This window comes from Drosophila takahashii, chromosome 2R (genome assembly GCF_030179915.1).
Source record: "Drosophila takahashii strain IR98-3 E-12201 chromosome 2R, DtakHiC1v2, whole genome shotgun sequence".
NCBI lineage: Eukaryota > Metazoa > Arthropoda > Insecta > Diptera > Drosophilidae > Drosophila > Drosophila takahashii.
Genome location: NC_091679.1, coordinates 13314685 through 13339142, shown reverse-complemented (window position 1 = coordinate 13339142; position 24458 = coordinate 13314685). Strand labels below are relative to the sequence as shown.

Sequence of the window (24458 nt, the reverse complement as noted above, 5' to 3'; positions counted from 1 at the left end):
AAACTAGTGAATAAGAAAGGTGAAAAAATAAAAATATATGTTTTTCTAAAATTCGCTAAGCGACTTATTAATTTGCAGGTCAAAATACGAATAGTCAAGATACATAAGTAAAACTAATTATTTGCTAGGTAGGATAGTATTATTGATTTAAAGGTATGCAGTAGGTCGGTAGTAGATATTAGGTGGTATAGTCTATTATAGTCATTGCAGAGTACTCTAAAAGGTTCATGCATTGCGTAATTAGAGATACAATGATTTAGAACTAAAGGAATATAGTTTCTTGTGAATCTATTAGGCATATTAAAATGCAGGCGACCCAGTAACTCGGGGCTCTCCACATCACCATGAATAAGATTTCTGATAAACGTAATACCAAGCATAGTTCTTCGGTTAACCAATGATGGTAAATTAATTAGAAGTAGTCTACTAGAGTAGGATGGCAGTATTACATACAAAAAAATTTGCTTGGTAAAATTTACCAACAAAGATAGTTAGTTTTTGCTTTGGGTGTGTGTCTTTGCTAATTGTGTGTATTCTGTTGTTGTGAGATGACTATTTACTTAGTAGAATTGACAATTTTGCTGGTTGGGGCCTGTTCGACAATTATTACAGTTGATTTTAACAAGTTTTTTTTTTGTGTAGGCTTGTGTCTCAGTTAAGTCCCCGTAAGGCAAATAGTAAAAAGTTTTTTTGCACAGACTCAATCCGGTCTATATGCACCCCATATTGGGGACTCCAAACTGGAGCGCAGTACTCAAGAATTGGTCGGACCAATGAAATAAACAAGGTCTTTGTGACATAAGGATCATCGAATTCCTTCGACCACCTTTTGATAAATGCAAGCACGCCCCTGGCTTTATTTACCATGGTAGTAATGTGATCCGAAAATTTAAGTTTGGGATCCATATAGACTCCAAGGTCGTCAGCATGCGTTATTCTATCTAACACACAACCGCTCAAAGTATAAGTTGAATAGTGAGGGCTGACACGAAAAAAGGTCATTAGTTGACACTTAGAACCATTTAAATTTAAATCATTATTCAAGCACCATGTTTGAAATGCATTGAGATCAGATTGTAAAGCTAAACTTTGTGCGGGATCATTAAATTGCAGGCACAACTTAACGTCATCTGCGTACATAAGTACACGCGAGTTCGTTAGGACTAGAGGAAGGTCATTTATAAATAATGTAAACAGGAGCGGACCAAGATGACTTCCTTGTGGTACACCGGACGTAACTCGGATTAGGGATGATAAAGAGTTTTTAAAAATGACCCTTTGAGTCCTGCCATTCAAATAACTTAAGATCCACCTAAGAAGATGATCAGGAAACCCCAAAAGGTCCAATTTCCGAACTAAAATCGGATGGTTTAAAGAGTCAAACGCCTTACTGAAATCAGTGTAAACCACATCAGTCTGACAATTTGTTCTAAAACCATTTAACATAAATGAAGTAAACTCCAAAAGGTTGGTTGTCGTTGACCTACGTTTTATAAATCCGTGCTGACAAGAGGAAATAAGAGACCTACAACTGCGTTGCAAATGGGGAGTAATAATGTTCTCGAAGAGCTTCGGAATAGCTGATAGCTTTGAAATACCTCTGTAGTTACATGCGTTCAATTTGCTCCCCTTTTTATGAAGCGGGATAACAAACGATTCCTTCCATCTATGCGGGAAATCTGACTTTTCTAAAGACAAAGTAAAAAGTTTATGCAATGGTCTACACAAAGTCTCAGCGCAATACTTGAGCACACATCCAGGGACTCCGTCAGGACCCGGAGAGTAGACTGGTTTGACCCTTTGCAAATCTAACAGAAGTGAGCTTTCACTTATAACTGGACAAAAAATAAAGTTTGACTTATAAATGTCATATGGGTAAGACTGATCTGACGGACTTGTTGTTGAATAGGTGGTTTGGAAAAACTGTGCATCGGCTATGGCCTGATCAGTTTTTGCGGCGGAATTTTCAAATTTAAGGGTTGATGGGTAACTTGAAGATTTACGCTTTGTGTTAACAAAATTATAAAACTGTTTTGGATCCAGAGTAAACTGCGTCTTACAACGAGCTAAATAGTTTTTGTAACACTGAGCGTTAAGCACGGTAAAATCCGACCGAGCACTTAAGTATCGGGAAAAGGCAGCTTGTGATCCGGAAGCTCTAAACTTTTTATAGAGTCTAGACTTCACATTTTTTAGTCGTGACAACTCTTTACTAAACCACGGAGGTTGGCTAGAAATTTTAGGATAATACGTAGGTACGCATGTATCAAAAACTGCGTTTAATACATTATAAAATATTTTATCAGCTTCAGTCATATTAGTACATAAGTACAGATTAGACCAATCCGAGCAAGCGATAAGGCTATTGATAAGTGCAAAGTTTGCTCTACGGAAGCAGGGGATGCGTTTAGCTGACTTTTCACATATTTCAATTAATTTTGTACCCGTGTCAACAGTCAGCTCTAGCGTTGGGTGATATGGGTCTTCTGGTAAAGTAATTGCAGAGGTTTTAACTATGCAGACACAATCTGGACTTGAAACAAAGCATAGATCCAGTAATCGTCCTAACGAATTTAAAATATGGTTTACTTGAGACAATAAAATATCAAGCAAACCATCAAGAAAATCATGTTGCGTTGAAGGTAACAATATATTCGAGGTTTTGACGGTGGACCATGTCGCTCAAGGTATATTAAAGTCACCTAAAACTATATTCACAGAAATTCAATGTCCATTATTTCGTCGGACGTTATTTCTTCAGACGTTAATTCTGAGTTGACTGCAATTGAAACTCCACCTCCACGTCGGGAGGGACGATCAAGCCTGTACGTTGTGAACTTACTTGGAAAAACTTCGGAACTAAGTATTTCCGGATTTAACCAAGTTTCTGTGAACACAATAACATGGGAAGACAAGGAAAAACTATCAGTATACAATTTGGTCAACTTACTTTGTAAACTAGAAGGAAGCAGAAGGAAAGAACCTAGTTTTTTGAGACAGGTAAAGATGAAGATATGGATGGCTCTTTAAAAGGATTTCCAACTTCCTTTGAACGAATTTTCTTTTTTCTAGCTTCGTACTCTTTAACAAAAATGCCTGCAGGCCAAAAATTGGCTGATCACATCGTTGCAAAATGAGCATAGGGAACACCGATCTTAAATGATGATACTTCCCTAGCATATGGAAAATTAAATCGTTCAACCTTTAGATCATCAATCTGAACTTTGTTACGGATATAGGCCGTAATGTCCAGGGATGAAAGGTCAGGATTCAGCCGAGAAACAAAAAATTGTTTCCGCTGCGGTACACAGGTGACTGTTTTAGGTACCACGCATGTGACAGGTTTTGGTACTACAGCATTTATGGCTGCACTACCAGTTCCAGTCGGTACTCCAGACGTTAAGTCAACATGCGGCGTTGGAATAATCTCTGCATTTATTTCGGGTGTCTCATGCGGCAAAATCTCACGTCCGTTACATTCGGAAACCGAATCTTTTTTAGCTTTCGACCTCAGTACCATTTGTGCGGCAGCTGAGATCGACTGCTGTGCTGCAGCCCCCGGATCGCCAGAGAGAGTTTCACTAACGACTACCGTGGGTGGTCTATCGACCGCGATCTTTTTACGCTTAGGAGAATCGGGCTCGGATAGCATACGGCTAGTGAGCTGCGACTCAAGCGCCACAAGCAGTTCCGTATTTCTACGGCTGTTTCGAATTAATTCTGTCACAGTGCTTTTGTTGAGCCGTCTTATAGAGATTGCCTGGGTTTCATAAGCAACACAGTATTCACAATAGTAGCCCAAGCCACTTCTCATGTCGATTGCATCGCGAACCAGGACCGAATAGCCAAGGCATTTTGCATGAAAAATAGTATGGCACGAATGGCACGGAATACTCTGTTGTCCAGCCAAAATCAACGACTTGCATTTCTTCGAACAACAGACAGCCATTATCGCTATTTTCCGAACCACGGTGCAAAGAGAAAAAAGCTACGAGAGTAAGAGAGAGCGGGAGAGAGTGAGCGGGAGTGAGTAAGCGGGGAAGCGTTAGCTCCCCAACGTTAGCTGTGCCAACAACAACGTTTTATGCGGGAGTGCGGGAGAGCGGGTAACTACCGTATAGATTCTTACCGCTCCAAACAGCGTTTGGTAGAAAGGGAGAATGCAATTAGATAAAACAATAACAACAAACACTGCACAGAGACTGGGCGTGCAAGCTAATTTTGTTAATTTTAACACAAAACAATCACTATGCACTCGCGAAGCGAACGGCTGTTGTTAGGGACATAAAAAGCTATATAAATGTAAGGAAATTTAAATTAAACCCCGATGGTTAATGGACAAAAAGAACAAAAATTCGGAGCGCAAGACAAAAACACGACCGTTCACTGAAAGAGCGAAAGCTAGAATGACAGTAATCCATCTATGCCACAGGAAGTGCAGTTTATAGATCGGGTGCACTTCATTTTTCTTCAGGGCTCTGCTTTCTGTCTCCAGTTTGACCTTAAAAAGTGTTTGCGGCTTTTTAATTCTGTTGATACTATTAATAATATTTTTTGCAGAAATCCTTTTTTTTTCAGTGCCTCTATTATCTCATTTTTGGATACGTCGGGCTTTATGGCCTTCAGCACAACTTGCAAGCCCTTGCTACTCTTGAGCTGGTACGTGTAGTAGGGTTTCTTAGCCTCATCTAGGTATTTGGTTGCAGCTCTGAATGGATCTTCAGTTTTAGATTGAAGCTTGGTTTCGTGTATATTTCCTTTGATAAGAGGAGTAACATAAAAGTTGTCATTCCCAACCAGCGCAACAATTTTCTTAACTAAGGCATTTGAGTTCTGTTCCCTTATGTAAATTGGTGGGGGCTTTGGCTTCTTTTGTACAGCCTGTCCAGTTTCGGATTGCAGCGTGCCAAACGAGAAAGTATATTTATTGAGTCGAATGTTTAAGCATTTTTCGTCACAAAATGTGATATCAGAACTTTTGTTTGTTGATGGTGCGATCGTCACTTCTTTTTTACATCATTAAGAGGTGTTTTTGTTTTATATCAGAAATTTTTGCTTTCCACATATGTTTTCCTTATGTGCACCTTAAAAATATCTAATAAGGATTTTTTCTCATCTAATTGGTTTTTTGGTCATTCAAGTAAGCTTGCAGTGTTTTCCATACTAAACTGAAACTGGTTGCACTTTTTATCGCTGAACTTCATCCAAATGCGCATTTTTATGACAAAAAGTGATAAGTATCAAAAGTTGAGGAATTTCAAGGGCTATGTAGTTTTAGAGCTAAAAAGAAATCGTTAGAGCAGTTAGCCATTAATTTTAAACTATTTAAACTATTGCATTCAGCTAATTTTATAAAAATGCAGCTTCTTTAGCATTTTAAATTATCTTTACAACGAGGTATAGCACGTCGGTAGTTTTAGTCGTTCAGAAACTATAAGCCTTCAAAATATAGCTTTTTATACCCTTGCAGATGTTTGCAACGCAGTTAAGGAGACGTTTCCGACCACATAAAGTATATATATAGTCACATATTCAAGTATAACTATTTGTATACCCTTAATTGTAACCTACATGTATAAGCTTAGCATAAGAATAAAGATAAGAAAGAAAGACATTACAATAAAAGCTCTGATCTGGCAGTCGTGTACAGACCGCACAAGCAACAGCTCGCTTTAAACAAATATCTCTTTGAAACGATTTAAATGAGATTTCATTATTGGAACTTAATCTATGCGGGACCTAACTAGCATTCAGACTTGTAACAACGACTCGATCGAAACCGGCAATTAAAATTGGCTAAGAACGCCTTTTTACCCAAGTCGATACCCTTGAGAAAGTCAACTGACGATATCGCGTACAATGGGCCAAGCCGCGATCTAACTATATTCTTGATCAGCACCAATAGCCGAGTCTATCTAGCCATGTCCGTCTGTCCTTCTGTCCGTCTGTCAGTTTCTATGCGAACTAGTCTCTCAGTTTTAAAGCCATCGCGATGAAACTTTCCCGAAAGTCTTCTTTCTATTGCAGGTAGTACATATGTCGGAGCGAGCCGGATCGGACCACTATAGGAATATTCAAACAAATATAAGAAAATTCATTGTAACTTTGTAGGAAGTAGGCGTTTTGATTTTTGACAACTTAAAAACAAAATTTAAATAATAGGCGCGCTGAATCTGGAATCCCTGGAACTGCACCGAGTGAGCGTTAAACTACACAGGCCGACAAAATGTGACATGGGTCGGTGTCCAGGCCTGCCACCATTTTATTTCGATAAATAAGGCTTTTCCAAGCATAAGTTGCCACTACGCCTATAGTCCATCAGCTCTGGTATTTGCGGTATCTTTAATTTAAGAAAATCACAAATTTTCTTCGTCTTTTGGGATATATCTTCAAGAGTGGTCAACCAATTTTGGTAATCTTTTCGGAATTAAATAGTTGCATGTCTCTTTTATACGGTCGTTTTGGAAAATTCAATCTAACTCAACCACAAGAGGAGGTGGGCGCATTCAAAATTTTAAAGTCACAGCAAAGTTTAAAAATCTTCATTTGTGAACAGCGTTTAAAAATTAAATAAAAATATTTTCTTCTACAATGCATTTTTGATCCAAAGACACCTTATGTCCCTAATTTTTAGGACACTCATCAGGCTTTTGTGTATTGTTTTGGAATTTTTAAAATTGTTTTTCTTACTTCCTTCACAGTGACGATTCACAAACAGTGCCCAAACCTGTCACAATTTTAAATATCATAATTCTAAACGATCTAAGTAGTTATACCCGTTACTCGTAGAGTAAAAGGGTATACTAGATTCGTGCAAAAGTATGTAACAGCTAGAAGGAAGCGTTTCCGACCCCATAAAGTATATATATTCTTGATCAGGGTCACTAGCCGAGTCGATCTAGCCATGTCCGTCTGTCCGTCTGTCCGTCTGTCCGTCTGTCCGTCTGTCCGTCTGTCTGTCTGTCCGTCTGTATGAACGCTGAGATCTCAGAAACTACAAAAGCTAGAAGGTTGAGATTTTCCACACATATTCTTTGGCGTCCTACGCAGCGCAAGTTTATCTTAGCCGAGCGCCACGCCCCCTCTAACGCCCACAATCGCCCACTAACGATTTTAAAATGGGTCCTGCGCCCACATCTTTAAAGATTTCCGAGAAGTATAAATGCAATTTTGTTGTGTATATTTATACCTATCGAAATGTAGAAGACATTTTTCAAATCAGACCATTCATTAAAAAGTTATACGCAATCAAAAATTATATATCTATCTCCCTCGCACTCCCTTTAGCTGAGTTACGATTATTAGTCGGGACACCAACCCGACACAGCGTTCGCACTCCCTTTAGCTGATTGACGGGTATTAGATAGTCGGGACAACAACCCGACTATAGCGTTCTCTCTTGTTTTGCTTTGAGTATAAGCACATGAGCGTAGCCTACTAATCTTTGGGGGCTGAAATGCTTGAAGTGTAATCCCCCTCCAGCTTTTAGCTTACGCCCATGTATAAATATTTTTAAAGCAAGGGTCACTTGTGCTCAAAAACAGTTATGAGTTACGTAAAATAGTGACAGGTTTGGGCACTGTTTGTGAATCGTCACTGTGAAGGAAGTAAGAAAAACAATTTTAAAAATTCCAAAACAATACACAAAAACCTGATGAGTGTCCTAAAAATTAGGGACATAAGGTGTCTTTGGATCAAAAATGCATTGTAGAAGAAAATATTTTTATTTAATTTTTAAACGCTGTTCACAAATTAAGATTTTTAAACTGTGCTGTGACTTTAAAATTTTAAATGCGCCCACCTTCTCTTGTGGTTCAGTTAGATTGAATTTTCCAAAACGACCGTATAAAAGAGACATGTAACTATTTAATTCCGAAAAGATTACCAAAATTGGTTGACCACTCTTGAAGATATATCCCAAAAGACGAAGAAAATTTGTGATTTTCTTAAATTAAAGATACCGCAAATACCAGAGCTGATGGACTATAGGCGTAGTGGCAACTTATGCTTAGAAAAGCCTCATCTATCGAAATAAAATGGTGGCAGGCCTGGACACCGACCCATGTCACATTTTGTCGGCCTGTGTTATTGGAACTTAATCTTTGCGGGACCTAACTAGCATTTAGACTTGTAACAACGACTCAATCGAAACCGGCAATTAAAATTGGCTAAGAACGCCTTTTTACCCAAGTCGATACCCCTGAGAAAGTCAACTGACGATATCGCGTACAATGGGCCAAGCCGCGATCTAACTGGCGACGAGGATCTAAAAACCACCGATTTTGGAATTACATTTTCCAAATTACCACGTGTATTTGAGTGCACACGATATTGCGTAATGGTCTGAGACAAGCGGCTCGAAAACATTACACCAAGCTCCACATACGTCATCCTTATCAGCAAAAGACAAAGCTCTGTTTTTGCGCTCAACTTATTCACCGATTTTCGCTACGACGAGCTCCAGCAATTACCACGTTGTCAACGTCATCATCGCCGTCTCCTCCGAAGTCCAAAATAATGAGAAATAGATGATACCGTACTATTTCTCATTATTTTGGACTTCGGAGGAGACGGCGACACAGAAAAAAAAATATTTCTAAGAGGAAAAGCTTCCGCCTAGGAATACTGGAGTCGTACAATCTATCATTGTGTATTACTTTCTTTTCATGATCCAGAAGTCTTTGTTAATCTTAAGTAAGTTCTAATTTTATTTTACATTTAAAAAAAAAAACAAAAACTAGGCCTAAAAAGGAATCCCGAAGTAACCGCATCATTTACTATTTTTTTAAAATGTATAAAAAATTCCAAGATTTCGATGGCTCAGATAAAAATCAGCTTCCCGACTTTATAAATCAAATCAACGTATTAATGCCATGTTTTCGAGTGTTCGACGAGCAATCGAGAGAATTCCTCTTTAACTTTATAAAAAATAAATGTTGTGGACTAGTAAGACCCGTTTTACATAGGTACGAAAACGTTACGTCCTGGGAAAGACTAAAAGAAATACTAATAAAACATTTTGGGGAATAGGAAAGTAGTGACGAATTGATGGACGCATTAAAACTATGTAGAATAGAATCGACAATAGAGCAATATTACGACAAAATAAATGAAATTGCCAATAGACTGCACAATCGAATATTAACACATTCTGACGGGACGTATACCACTGAAGAAGTAAACAGAATTTCACTTAGAGTATTTAGGGACAATCTTCCTGAGCCAACGAAAACAATGATTTTTGCCAGAAACCCTCCATCATTGGACGACGCATACAAAATTATTGAAGATGCCCGTCATCAAAGTTATACCTTGTATGGACCAATTCGAAAACAATTTAGCAACAAACCCTCTTTTAGAAAATATTTCAGTAACGATAGTAACAATCGAAATGAAAGAACTCCAAATGGATACCATAATCAACCACAAGTAGAGGAAAATCCTGGCAATTCCAACAGGCAAAATACAAATAGGTATGAAAATAGGGCCAGTTATAATAACAATTATGCCGCTAATCCATCTAGTAATTCTAGAATGTCCTATAACACTATCCAGCCTCAACAGGTAGCTAGCCGTAACACCCAAAATAATAATTCGGTAGGTCAAATGGACGTAGGTCATATTAATGCAAATTTTCAATTAGGGAACCAGCAAGACTACCTTATATAAAACTTCGATCAACTCAAAGGAACCTTCTATTCATTATCGACACTGGAGCGGAATTCAGTATCATTAATGGAAACATATGCCACCCAAAATGGAAAACAAACATCGAATTCCAAGTAAAAGCAATGGGAAACATTATTCAGATACATAAACTATGTAGATTTTCTTCATTTGAAGCAAATAATTATTCGTGTGAGTTCTTGGAATACAACTTCCACGAGGAAACATATTAAATGATTTAAACGCAATAATAAACTATTCAGAACAGACAATTACTTTGAATAATGTTAAACTAAACTTCTACACAAGGCACCCAAATACGTTAAATAGTCCGGAAGTTAACACTAGCCATAGCGTGTCGTTAGAATATCTAAATCCTATTTCTCAGAAACTATTCACTCCAGTTTTGAAACGATTCGAAGGTATATTTTATAAAGAAGGAGATAATTTAACCTTTACGAGTGAAGTTAAACACAAATTCATACAAAAAATGATATTCCCGTCTATTCGAAAGCCTATAGGTATCCCGAGGCCCATAATGACGAAGTAAACAAACAAATATCCGATATGCTAAAACAAGGAATAATAAGACATTCGAATAGTCCGTACAACAGTCCCTTATGGGTTGTCCAAAAGAAATTGGATAAATCAAATCAACCGAAATGGCGACTCGTTGTCGACTACAGAAAATTAAACACGCAAACAATTGAAGATCGTTATCCTATTCCTAATATAGATGAGATATTTCATAAGCTGGACGGATGTAAAATATTTTCTTCCTTAGACTTAGCAAAGGGTTTCTATCAAATTGAAATGAGCGAGGGCGATATCCAAAAGACGGCATTTTCAACTGCTAGCGGGCACTACGAATTCTTGCGTATGCCATTCGGTCTTCGAAATGCTCCCGCAACCTTCCAACAGCTTATGAACCATTTACTCAGAAACTATATTGACCATTTTTATATTGTATACATGGACGATATTCTTATATTTTCGAAAACAATCGAAGAACATATTGAGCATCTTACCAAAATACTAAATTGCTTGGAGAATGCAAACTTAAAGCTTCAAACTGACAAATGCGAGTTTGCCAAATCCGAAATAGAGTTTTTAGGGCACGTTCTAAATTCAGACGGTCTGAAACCCAGCAAAAAAAAAGTTGAGGCAATCGATAGGATTAAATTGCCAACAACGCAAAAACAAATAAAAAGTTTTCTGGGCATGACTAACTACTTAAGGCGATACATAAAAGATTATTCTAAAATTGCAAAACATTTAATAAAATACCTGAAAAAAAATTCTAAAATTAATACAAATGATTTAGAATTTATAGAATCATTCGAAAAGCTAAAAGTCCTAATTAAAAGCGAACCAATTGTAGCCTACCCTGACTTTCAAAAACAGTTTAAACTTATTACAGACGCTAGCAACCATGCCTTGGGAGCGGTGCTAATGCAGGATAACAAAGTAATATGTTATGCCAGCCGTACTTTAAAAACGCACGAACTGAACTATAGCACGATTGAAAAGGAACTTCTAGCTATTTTCTGGGGCGTCAAATATTTTCATTATTATTTATATGGGAGAAAGTTTTTAATAAAAACCGACCACCGCCCACTAGTATGGCTAAACAACTTAAAAGAACCCAATTTAAAGAGATGGAAAATTCAACTAAATGAATATGATTTCGATATCGCCTTTATTAAAGGAAAAGAAAATGCTCTAGCAGACGGACTAAGTAGGATATGCACTGATAATAATTTGTTAGATTGTCCCGAAGTAAATATAAGTGATCTAATCCAGCTGAATGAAGCTTGTATATTAGTAGGCAAACTCGACAATACAGCGCAAACCGTCGAAACAATTGACGAACTAAACAACGACTTTTCGTTAGACCCAATAAACCTTTTTTCAAATCAATCTACTAATTGTGAAACCATCCACAGTGCTCAATCCGATAACTTAAACTATATAAAAAATACAGATAACGCATTAAACATATATAAGTCACAAATAGTACTAAAAGTATCGCAAAAGCAATCGCGAGCCACCAAAATCTTGTATAAACGAAAAATAAGACACATTATAGAAACAATAGGAAATAAGTCCACCATTTTAGAATTAATGCAGGAAATCTTACCAGATAAAGGCCTAGTAGCCATTTATTGCGAAGACGTTAATTTGTACGTGAAATTCCAGGAATGTTACAGACAATACTTCGCATGCAACGAAAACTTAAAACTAATAAGATCGTTTATTTTGCTAAAAGATGTAACAGATAAAGAACAAATTTTAAAAATAATAAACGAAGAACATTTAAAAAACAACCATAGAGGTATTAACGAAATCTTTGCCGAAATAAAAAAAATGTATTACTATCCGAATCTTCAGAAAGAAATTCCAAAATATGTTAATAATTGTAAAATTTGTAACTTGGCCAAATATGATCGAAACCCCTTAAAATATAAGCTAAACATAACCGATACCCCTTCGCAACACAACGAAACAATCCATCTAGATATTTGGTTCCCCATGCGAAACATTATGTACCTTACTACAATAGACAAATTCACAAAATACGCTACTGCTTGTCATATTAAAGATAGATCTTGGGTTTCGTTGCTAAAGGCTATACAAGAGAGAATCCAGTACCTAGGCAAGCCCAAGCTTATTATAACGGATAATGAATTTAATATAAATTGCATAAAACAGTTTCTTATAGATAATAATATAGAAATCCATTTCACGACACCGTATAAAAAAACAGGGAACTCAGATGTTGAGAGACTACACTTGACATTAAATGAGCACATCCGACTTTTTAATGCAGACGAGAAAAACAATGATACGGTTCAAAACAAAGTATTTAAAGCAATGCTATGCTACAATAATACTATTCACTCTATTACAAAGATGAAACCAATCGATTTCCTAAACAACATCCTAAGTGCAGAACAACAACAAAACATCGCGAATAAAATCAAACATAATAAGGAACTCTTAAATTTAAAAAATAATAGTATTAATAGGGAAAATTTTGAAAATGATTATGTTAAAAATAATAAAATTGGTAAATCAAATCCTAAATATAAGCTAGTTCAAAACTATCATCAAGATGGAAATTACCTAATATCAAATGAAGACGCAAACGCAAAAATATACAAAGACCAAGTCAAAAGAAAATACACATTCCAAAATTAAAAAAAAAAAAAAAAAGTTTTTAAGAGTTATACATGTAATTACAATTTATAAATTTCTACAATTAAGATCGCAGAAACTTGTCGTGGGGGAGTCACATATCCAAGTATAACTATTTGTATACCCTTAATTGTAACCTACATGTATAAGCTTAGCATAAGAATAAAGATAAGAAAGAAAGACATTACAATAAAAGCTCTGATCTGGCAGTCGTGTACAGACCGCACAAGCAACAGCTCGCTTTAAACAAATATCTCTTTGAAACGATTTAAATGAGATTTCATTATTGGAACTTAATCTATGCGGGACCTAACTAGCATTTAGACTTGTAACAACGACTCGATCGAAACCGGCAATTAAAATTGGCTAAGAACGCCTTTTTACCCAAGTCGATACCCTTGAGAAAGTCAACTGACGATATCGCGTACAATGGGCCAAGCCGCGATCTAACTATATTCTTGATCAGCACCAATAGCCGAGTCTATCTAGCCATGTCCGTCTGTCCTTCTGTCCGTCTGTCAGTTTCTATGCGAACTAGTCTCTCAGTTTTAAAGCCATCGCGATGAAACTTTCCCGAAAGTCTTCTTTCTATTGCAGGTAGTACATATGTCGGAGCGAGCCGGATCGGACCACTATAGGAATATTCAAACAAATATAAGAAAATTCATTGTAACTTTGTAGGAAGTAGGCGTTTTGATTTTTGACAACTTAAAAACAAAATTTAAATAATAGGCGCGCTGAATCTGGAATCCCTGGAACTGCACCGAGTGAGCGTTAAACTACACAGGCCGACAAAATGTGACATGGGTCGGTGTCCAGGCCTGCCACCATTTTATTTCGATAAATAAGGCTTTTCCAAGCATAAGTTGCCACTACGCCTATAGTCCATCAGCTCTGGTATTTGCGGTATCTTTAATTTAAGAAAATCACAAATTTTCTTCGTCTTTTGGGATATATCTTCAAGAGTGGTCAACCAATTTTGGTAATCTTTTCGGAATTAAATAGTTGCATGTCTCTTTTATACGGTCGTTTTGGAAAATTCAATCTAACTCAACCACAAGAGGAGGTGGGCGCATTCAAAATTTTAAAGTCACAGCAAAGTTTAAAAATCTTCATTTGTGAACAGCGTTTAAAAATTAAATAAAAATATTTTCTTCTACAATGCATTTTTGATCCAAAGACACCTTATGTCCCTAATTTTTAGGACACTCATCAGGCTTTTGTGTATTGTTTTGGAATTTTTAAAATTGTTTTTCTTACTTCCTTCACAGTGACGATTCACAAACAGTGCCCAAACCTGTCACAATTTTAAATATCATAATTCTAAACGATCTAAGTAGTTTTGCTCAAGCTCTTGATTATATATATACACACACTCGTTAATTGTACTAATGGGACGGCTAACATACATCTGGACATCATCTGCGTATATGGGCCGTTCTTTTACAAACCAGACAGATTTGGTCAAAAAAAAATTTCACATTTTTGATTTGCCTGAAACTTTTTTTACACATACTATTCGGAAAATAAGTAAGCACGTGTATCAGGATTTGACCGAAAAAAAATTATTTTTTTAGTTATTTTACTCTGAGTGATTTTGTCTTTCTATTGTGTATTGCCTTTGGCTTGTGTTGGCGCAAATAATTTACTTTTAGTAATTTTTAGCTTAATATTGTTGTGTATATTTTTGTGTGGGCCGTCGAATGTATTCCGTGTTCACGAAAATTGTAAGCTTTAATTTAAGGGGGAAGTGGGGTCTAGCAAAAAAAAAAAAAGGTACATTTTTTTTTAAATTTTTTTTCTTGCAGATTAACACCTTAAGAGTATACAAAAAAAAGTTTTAAGTCAATCGGACAAAAACGTTAGAAGTTATGCTAAAACTAGTACCCTAACCTCTAAGACTTTAGGTAGGGGAGAGGTCTGTAGGTTGGTACACTTTTTGTTTTTAATCTGCCATTTCGACATTCACTTATGAAACTTTACGCATTTGGTACTGGTCTGTAAGTTGAGACACTTTTAAAAGTCAATAATACTCCCACAAAAAGTTCTCCAAACTATAAGGAACTATTTATTTATGTTGATTTAATCAATTTTAGTTCGTCCTAAATTATTTCCCATCCATTTTTTAAGAACTTAGACCAAATAACAATAAAATCAAAAGGCTTCTTGAAAATTCACTTTTCCCCTAATATCAAAGAAATGTACTAGGCAGAAAGCGACCTCTGTTGGCCTAAGGCCTTTTTGTATGAAAAACGGGTGTCTCAACTTACACAAAATGGGATGTTTCGGGAAAAAATTAATAACTTTTGTTCTGACTGTCACATTAAGCTGATTCTATTTTTAATTAGTTAACAGTTAATATACTAATGTTTTAAATATCTTACCAAGTTAATTTAAGGACGTTATTAATTTTAAATGGAATTTTGAAAAAAGTAGACAAAAACTTTTTTGGTGAAAAATGGTACACGACTCTCACAGCTTAAATCTGGCTAGAGCCTGGCTTTTAATGCTTTCCCCGAAAGTTTTGTCACTAAAAAGGACTATAAAAAAAAATTAAAAACAGTTTTTTTAGTGGATAAGTTTTGAGAAAATTGAGTGTCTCAACTTACAGACCGTCTCAACCTACAGAAACCACGTTTTGAAAGTCCGTGTTCATCGGCATTTCTAAACGGCTCAAACGATCGTTTTCAAATTTGTCCCATATTTTTTTGCATAAAAAAAACCGCCCCCTGGGAAGCGCTTTTTTTATTTTTTAACTTTAAATATTTTATATTTAAGCCGAAAGTCAAATTTTTTAGGTAAAAAACGCATTTTTGACTTTGGAATATCGAAAAAAGTGCTTAAAAATAAAAAATTAAAAAAGGGCTTCATAGGGGGCGGGTTTTTTTTAATTCTTAAGCGAAATGTAAAAACAAAATGGAAATCCGATCATTTTTAGCGGAGGTACAGTGAACACCGCAAAACGCCTTTTTTTAATAGTGTTCCAGCAATCGCTTTGCCACCGATATATTAGCCGATAGTATCGGCTATAAAAATTAGTGGATGTTATTTAAATAACACACAGTGGGGCGAAAAAGCCAAAAGTCTGCCTTAACCCTCTAGTGCCCAAGACCGCCTCCAGACGGGTAAGGTTAAAAACACCGTTATTTTAGACTTTTTATTCCTTTTGACTCCGTTTTGCGTTTTTTCTAATTCGGTAAAGTCCAAAAATTAAGTTCGTTGCGTTTGGAATACATACTAGAGCTTGCGCAAGCTGCTGTAGTCATTTGAAGCAGAAAATTTGTGCAACTCGGACGAAATAATTTTTGGCAAAATAAGTGCAAAATATAAATATTTTTTGTAAAATATTATAAAAAGTTTGTTGCTGGAAAAAAATTGTATCGTGTTACTGATAGTCTCAAGGACTCAAAAAACGAAACCTACACTAAAAATAAGATTTCGTTAGCTTTCTATAGCTTTTATAAGGTCTAGGCAGTCCATGGATGTAGTCCTATAAAACTCGATCCATGCAATAGCAAAAGTTTTTCTAAAACAAACATTCACTTTTAATACATAACACAGGCCGACAAAATGTGACATGGGTCGATGTCCAGGCCTGTCACCATTTTATTTCGATAAATGAGGCTTTTCTAAGCATAAGTTGTACTACGCCTATAGTCCATCAGCTCTGGTGTTTGCGGTATCTTTAATTTAAGAAAATCACAAAATTTCTTCGGCTTTTGGGATATATCTTCAAGAGTGGTCAACCAATTTTGGTAATCTTTTCGGAATTAAATAGTTACATGTCTCTTTTATACGGTCGTTTTGGAAAATTCAATCTAACTCAACCACAAGAGGAGGTGGGCGCATTCAAAATTTTAAAGTCACAGCAAAGTTTAAAAATCTTCATTTGTGAACAACGTTTAAAAATTAAATAAAAATATTTTCTTCTACGATGCATTTTGGATCCAAAGACACCTTATGTCCTTAATTTTTAGGACACTCATCAGGTTTTTGTGAATTGTTTTGGAATTTTTAAAATTTTTTTTCTTCCTTCCTTCACAGTGACGGTTCACAAACAGTGCCCAAACCTGTCACAATTTTAAATAACATATTTCTAAACGATCTAAGTAGTTTTGCTTTGAATATAAGCACTTGAGCGTAGCCTACTAATCTTTGGGGGCTGAAATGCCTGAAGTGTAATCCCCCTCCAGCTTTTAACTTACGCCCATGTATAAATATTTTTAAAGCAAGGGTCACTTGTGCTCAAAAATAGTTATGCGTTACTTAAAATAGTGACAGGTTTGGGCACTGTTTGTGAATTGTCACTGTGAAGGAAGGAAGAAAAACAACTTTAAAAATTCCAAAACAATTCACAAAAACCTAATGAGTGTCCTAAAAATTAAGGACATAAGGTGTCTTTGGATCAAAAATGCATCGTAGAAGAAAATATTTTTATTTAATTTTTAAACGCTGGTCACAAATGAAGATTTTTAAACTTTGCTGTGACTTTAAAATTTTGAATGCGTCCACCTCCTCTTGTGGTTGAGTTAGATTGAATTTTCCAAAACGACCGTATAAAATAGACATGTAACTATTTAATTCCGAAAAGATTACAAAAATTGGTTGACCACTATTGAAGATATATCCCAAAAGCCGAAGAAATTTTGTGATTTTCTTAAATTAAAGATACCGCAAATACCAGAGCTGATGGACTATAGGCGTAGTGGCGACTTATGCTTAGAAAAGCCTCATTTATCGAAATAAAATGGTGGCAGGCCTGGACACCGACCCATGTCACATTTTGTCGGCCTGTGTAATGAATCCAAAAATAATTTTTTTTTTGGAAAAGAAAATTTGGGCACTAGAGGGTTAAATCAGCGGAGCGCTATAGCGATTATCTTTTGATGAGGTATTGTTAAAGGCAATTAAGTGTATAAAAAAATCATAAGGTGAATTTTTTTAGTGAAAATTTTTTGTTGTAGGAAATTTTTAAGAAAAAAAAATTGTTTTTCCAAGAAAACAAATACAAAAAAATTACTTACAGGGTTCTAAGTTTCCCCAATTTTTTTTAAATTTAACTTGATTTTTGAAAAAAAAAAATTATTTAAATCGGTCAATTATATCTTAAAGCTGCCATATAAACGCCTATTACAAAGGGGAATATCTCGGTTCTATTTCAATATTGGTTCATATAAATCGGGATTAAGTCATTATTTATCATTTTAACTCTATGCTTACCTTTTTTTTTTTAAATTGGTCAATGATATCTTATAGGTGTCATAGAATCAATCAAGGAAATACCTCATATTTTCAAAAAAATCTGGTAGAAATGGGTATTTATTTCATATCTATATTTTTAGTAAAATAACATAATTTTAATTTTAAAACCGAAATTTGTGTATTAATTTATCATTATCTTCATCAATAGCTTCACATAAGTAAAATATCTTCATGATGTTAGGACGCGCGGATGAACCAGGGCTGACGATATTTCAAAGTATGAACATATCTTGCTAACTTAAACTGCGGTTTTCCCAAAAGAGTCACAAAAGGGCAGTCAAATTTTCTCAGAATTTGTAGTTAAATATATAAAATTAAAAAAAAAAAACTAAATGGGGATCTAGGGTTTAACACTACTTTACGTCCAAGAATATGCAAAAAAACCCAACTTTTTTTGACCACTTTAAAAAAAAAAAGAAAATATTAATTATGCACTTAAAATTTATATCTTTTTTTTAATATTCTAAGAATTTGTTGCTCTTAAAATTTCAATCGTTACATATACAACTTAAGCCCTTAGGCGCTTTCCTGAAAATTTAAAAAATGTATAAAACTACTTTTTTTTCTTATTGGCTACAATTCCATTTCGAAAAATCAACTTTAAAAATCTTTAGTGGGAGAACCATTCATGACAGATCACATTTTCTTTTTTATTTGTATAGAGAATTCAATTGTTTTTAAAGTTGCATTAAAACATTTTGGAAAATCTAAAAAAAAAAACAACCATTTTGGCAGGCTTTTTGTTCTAGACGCCCCACAGTATGACACTTTATAATAGGGTAAGAATTTCTCAACTGCGCATATGAACTTTTAGATTTTCTTCAAACTCGGGTACCTCGTAGCGTTTGGCTTGGTTATCATCTGTGATTTTTTTAAAATTTTTTGGTGTCCATTTAGGGGCGCTATGAATTTATGAAGTTAAGAACTTAAAATATGTTCTCAAACTTCAAATTAGTATATCTCGAGAACGGCTTAAAAGAACTACCTGCAACTTTACACGTTTTTAAATGTGTATTGAGAGAGTTAGAAAATAATTATCTTAAATTTGTTGTTGTCCGATAAGTATGAACTTTAATTATTTGAAATTTTTTATCGCGCTTTTAAATGTCTTCTTCATGCTATAAAAGAAACTTAACCATCCAAGATTGTCCACCTCATAAGCAACTTAATTTACCCGAAGAAACATTTTTGTTCCCTTTTATCATTTCCAAGATATATAATTTTTTATTCGAATTTAGAAAAACCCTATTTATATTTCCAATGAGTACAATTCTTACATATTTAAGCTGAAAGTTTGCACAACTCAATAACTCACTGATATTATGCAGATATATTAATATCATAATTTTACCACCGTCTTTTCATATAGCTGCCATACAACTCGATGGATTTTCTTAATGTTAAGAAGGTAGGCTTTGAAAAAATTTGTTGTTTCAAGTTGTAATTTTAATTTTTCAAAGCCTACCTTCTTAACAATAAGAAAATCCATCGATTTGTATGGCAGCTATATGAAGGGACGGTGGTAAAATTATGATATTAATATATGTGCATAATATCAGTGAGTAATTGAGTTGTGCAAACTTTCAGCTTAAACATGTAAGAATTGTACTCATTGGAAATATAAATAGGGTTTTTCTAAATTCGCATAAAATGGAAATGATGAAAAGGAACCAAAATGTTTCTTCGGGTAAATTAAGTTGGTTATGAAATGGACAATCTTGGATAGTTAAGTTTCTTTTATAGGATGAAGAACACATTCAGAACCGCAATAAAAAATTTCAAATAATTAAAATTCATACTTATTGGACAACAAAAAATTTAAGAATTTTATTTTCTAACTCCCCCCGTACACATTTAAAAACGTGTAAAGTTGCACGTTGTTCTTCTAAGCCGTTCTCGAGATATACTAAATTGAAGTTTGAGAACATTTTTTAAGTTCTTAACTTCAAAAATTCACAGCGCCCCACAGTGAGGCGAAAAAGCCAAAAGTCTGCCTTAAATCAGCGGAGCCCTATAGCAAATATCTTTTGATGGGGCATTCTTAAAGGCAATTAAATATGTAAAAAAACATCATAAGGTGAATTTTTTTAATAAAATTTTTTTGTTGTAGAAAATTGTTTTTTTAAGAAAAAAAAATATAAATAAATTAGTTATAGGGTTCTAAGTTTCCCAATATTTTTTTTTTTAATTTAACTTGTTTTTTGAAAAAAAAATTATTCAAATCGGTCAACTATAACTTATAGCTGCCATATAAACGCTTATTACAAAGGGGAATGTCTCGGTTCTATTTCAATATTGGTTCATATAAATTGGGATTATGGCATTATTTATCATTTTAGCTCTATGCTTACCTTTTTTTTTTAATTGGTCAATGGTATCTTATAGATGTCATAGAATCAATCAAGGAAATATAGCATATTTTCAAAAAAAACTGGTAGAAACCGGTATTTATTTCATATCTGTATTTTTAGTAAAATAACATAATTTAAAATTTTAAACCCAAATTTGTTTATTAATTTATCATTATCTTCATCAATACCTTCACATAAGTAAAATATCTTCATGATGTTAGGGCGCGCGGATAACCAGGGCTGACGATATTTCAAATTATGAACATTTCTTGCTAACTTAAACTGCGGTTTTCTAAGAAGAGGAACAAAAGGGCAGGCTCATTTTTTCAGAAAATGTAGTTAAATATCTAAACTTTAAAAAAAAAAGAATTAAACGGGGATCTAGGGTGTAACACTACTTTACGTCCAAAAATATCCAAAAAATCAAAATTTTTTTGGACCCCTTTTAAAAAATTAAAAAAAATTTTAAAAATTTGTATTGTTTTTTTTAATATTTTAAGAATTGGTTGCTCTTAAAATTTCAATCGTTACATATACAACTTAGGCCCTTGGGCGCTTTCAGAAAAATTTCAAAGATGTGTAAAAATACCTTTTGATTCGAAAAATCCACTTTATAAATCTGTAGTGGGAAAACCATTCATCACAGATCACTCTTTCCTTTTAATTTGTAAAGAGAATTCAATTGTTTTTAAAGTTGCATTGCAACATTTTGAAAAATCTTAAAAAAAGAACCATTTTGGCAGGCTTTTTGTTCTAGGCGCCCCACAGTGCGCCCCCAAATGGACACCAACAAATTTAAAAAAAATCACAGATGATAACCAAGCCAAACTCTACGAAGTACCCGAGTTTGAAGAAAATCTAAAATTTCATAAGCGCAGTTGAGAAATTCTTACCCAATATACAAACGGTTTGAATGAAATCCATCCAACCAGAAAAAATCGCAAAGTTAGGGCCGGTTTCTCGAGTGCCGGCTAACATTTCTCGAACAGATAAAGTCCCTGCTAAGGCATTTTGGCTTTCTCGAGCATAAATGTGAGAGCTAACTTTGACAGGGACTCGGAGTCCCTGTTAAGCGTTTTCGGCTCGATAGAATGACAGCTGATTTCCCAAAGCCAACTATGAAGAAGAAACGAAATCACAGTTGACTTTTCTTTTGTATTATACCCAAACAGCTGATGAAATAATCGAAGCATGCCATTTTTTGCACTTTACAGTGCGTTAACAGCACTCTGTAATTGTTTCTCGTTCAGATAAATTAAAGCAGTCGAGAAAGCGGATTTGCTTTTACGAACAGTTTATCTGGTCTTTAAGTTTTTCGAACAGATAGCTATCAGGGACTTTGACAGGGACTCGAGAAAGCGGCCCTTAGTCGATTTTGTTGTGCAAAGACCGTAATCACCCCCCCCCCCCCCCCCCCCACCACCACTCCTAAAAACAAATAATTTTTTATATTCGGAGGGAAATTACGATCTTGGTACTTATCAAAAGTTTACCCATATATGAGTATATTTAAAAAAAATTAGTCCATAAACAAATATACTTTTATTTTTATATTTTCAAGAAAATTTTTCTTCATTTTAAGATTTATTGCCGTAAAGTAAAGTAAAATTTTTTAAATGGCGAAACCGTTAATTTAACTAAATTCTTTACCATAGGCTCATTCCACGTGAAACGTGACAGGCAAATTTTTTAAAAATCATTTTAGAATTAAGCTCTGATTTGGAAAGTCACGCAGCACTTCATACTCGTTTGAATTATTTTAATATTTGGTATGCAACTTTGTAAAATAGCTTAATATTAACAAAAAATATTTTTTTTGCACTACAGTAATTATTTGGTGATTACGTAATATATGGACAGCCCCAAAGTTTGATGAACTAAAATCGTTGTCTTTCAAAGCTTCAATGTATTTTTAGGGTCCCTAAAAGGAACATAACCTGCAATCAAAGACGCTCTTAATTGCGGCATTAAAAAAACATACACAAACCAAAAACAATAACACTCAAAATTTGTTTAATATAAATCGAACTAGGTTGAAATATTTTTTGACATTTTTTTTTGTAAATAGTCGTAAATATGTTAACTATAAACAATGTTTATCTTAAATGTTGCCCAATATGAGATGTTAGCTCAGTGAGAGAGTGCGTCGTTCACAATTATTAATTATTTTTTAATAATTTTTTATCTAATTAAAATTTTAAAAAATAATATTTTTTTATATACACTTGTATTTAAGAGATCGCTTAGACACATGTACTTAACTTTGTCAGATGGTGCTACTGGTAAGGTGTCTGCCCTTGAAGCGAGAGGACCCCGGTTAGAGTCCCACTGGTGCAAATGAGTTTTTTCAGTTGTTAAATGCATTTACTAAAAAACACTATAGTCGGGTTGCTGTCCCGACTATCTAATACCCGTCACTCGGCTAAAGGAAGTGCGACAGGATATATAATATTTATACCCGTTACTCGTAGAGTAAAAGGGTATATTGTATTCGTGCAAAAGTATGTAACAGCTAGAAGGAAGCATTTCCGACCCTATAAAGTATATATATTCTGTCTGTCTGTCTGTCTGTCCGTATGAACGCTGAGATCTCGGAAACTAAGAAAGCTAGAAGATTGACATTTTGCATGCAGATTCTAGGAGTTCCTACGCAGCGCAAGTTTGTTTTAAGAAGGTGCCACGCCCCCTCTAATGCCCACAATCCTTTATATACGATTCAAAACATTTAAGTATTTCGGAAAAGTAAGTTTTATTGTGTTATCGAAATGTAGAAGAAATTTTTCAAATCGGACCACTCGTTTAAAAGTTATGCGTGATCAAAGTTTTCTATCTCCATCTCCCTTGCACTCCCTTTACCTAAGTAACGGGTATCTGATAGTCGGGGCACCCGACTATAACGTTCTCTCTTGTTTTAGTTAGAATTTTTTTAAGTTTGCCAAAAATCGTCAAATTTGAAAAAGTACTCTTACATTAAAATCTATATCTCCGGTTATATGAATCCTATTGACTTCATGTCTTTTGCATTAATTCTTTTAAAACCTCTTCTTTCAAAATAAAATTAAAAAAAAAAAAAATTTTTAATTTCTTAAAAATAAAAACAAATTAAGATTTAAATAAATTTTTTAGCTATTGCCCCCACAAAAAAAAAAATTTTTTTTGATTTAATACTTGCGCCATATTGTTAGTTCAATCGGTTATTGTAAAAAGTTGGAGCCATTTTTAGATTCGAATTTTTTAACAAGGCCTCGGCAATTTCGTATGAAAAAACGTCACAGCAAGTAGGGGTACTCTCTCACTCTTATCGGATCCTTATGAAATTCATTTTAATGGTAGGTAGGTAGGTAGAAGTGATGAGGTCCTCTCTGAGGAACTCCAAGTAGAGCTGAGCTCCGTTTTGATCCACACCCTCGTAAATTGTTGTTTCCGCGTTTTCTTCAGTACCAGCCTGCGTCATTTAGAAAACCTAGGATTGCAGCTATCCTCTGCTTTCCTATTTCTCCCAATGATTCTAGCTGATACGCCCCGAAGTATCTCGCCGTGATATGGTTTAGTGCTGGGCAATGACACATCATGTGCTCAGGTGTCTCCTGTGTGTCTGTTTCTTTACAGCTTCTGCAATTAGCGTTGTACGGAAGCCCGATCTTCATGGCTTGCGTGCCAATGGCCCAATGACCTGTGATGAGTGCCGTGTTCCTTCTAATATCCCTTTTGCTTTTGGTTATTAGCTCTCGAGTTCTCTTGCTATTGACCAACTTTTACTAACTTGTGTTTTGTAGTGTTCGTGAATCCTAGCTTGGACAGTATTTAGGGATTCAGGTAGACTAGTTGTATAGGAGTCGTCTGCCGACCCCATTCGTGTAAGTTCATCCGCCTTTTCGTTTCCTGGTATGTCGTTGTGCCATGGCACCCATGTTATCTGTACATGATTGTTTGTTGCTAGTATGTTAAGAGCCGACTTACAATCGGCTACTAGTGTCGAGT

At 34.9% G+C, this 24458-nt stretch overlaps 1 protein-coding gene across 3 annotated transcripts in view; it reads right to left on the bottom strand.

Annotated features, from left to right (window-relative positions):
* Positions 1-24458, bottom strand: part of LOC138912337 (techylectin-5B-like) — a 346886-nt gene that overhangs the window by 295479 nt on the left and 26949 nt on the right. Inside the window, exon 1 of one of the 3 annotated variants that reach the window (XM_070212978.1) lies at positions 11807-11943. The exons of the other annotated variants lie outside the window; for them this stretch is intronic. The gene's annotated coding sequence lies outside the window, so the exon portion shown is untranslated. Of the gene's footprint in view, positions 1-11806; positions 11944-24458 lie in introns of those variants that run through there. 3 annotated transcript variants of the gene reach the window in all.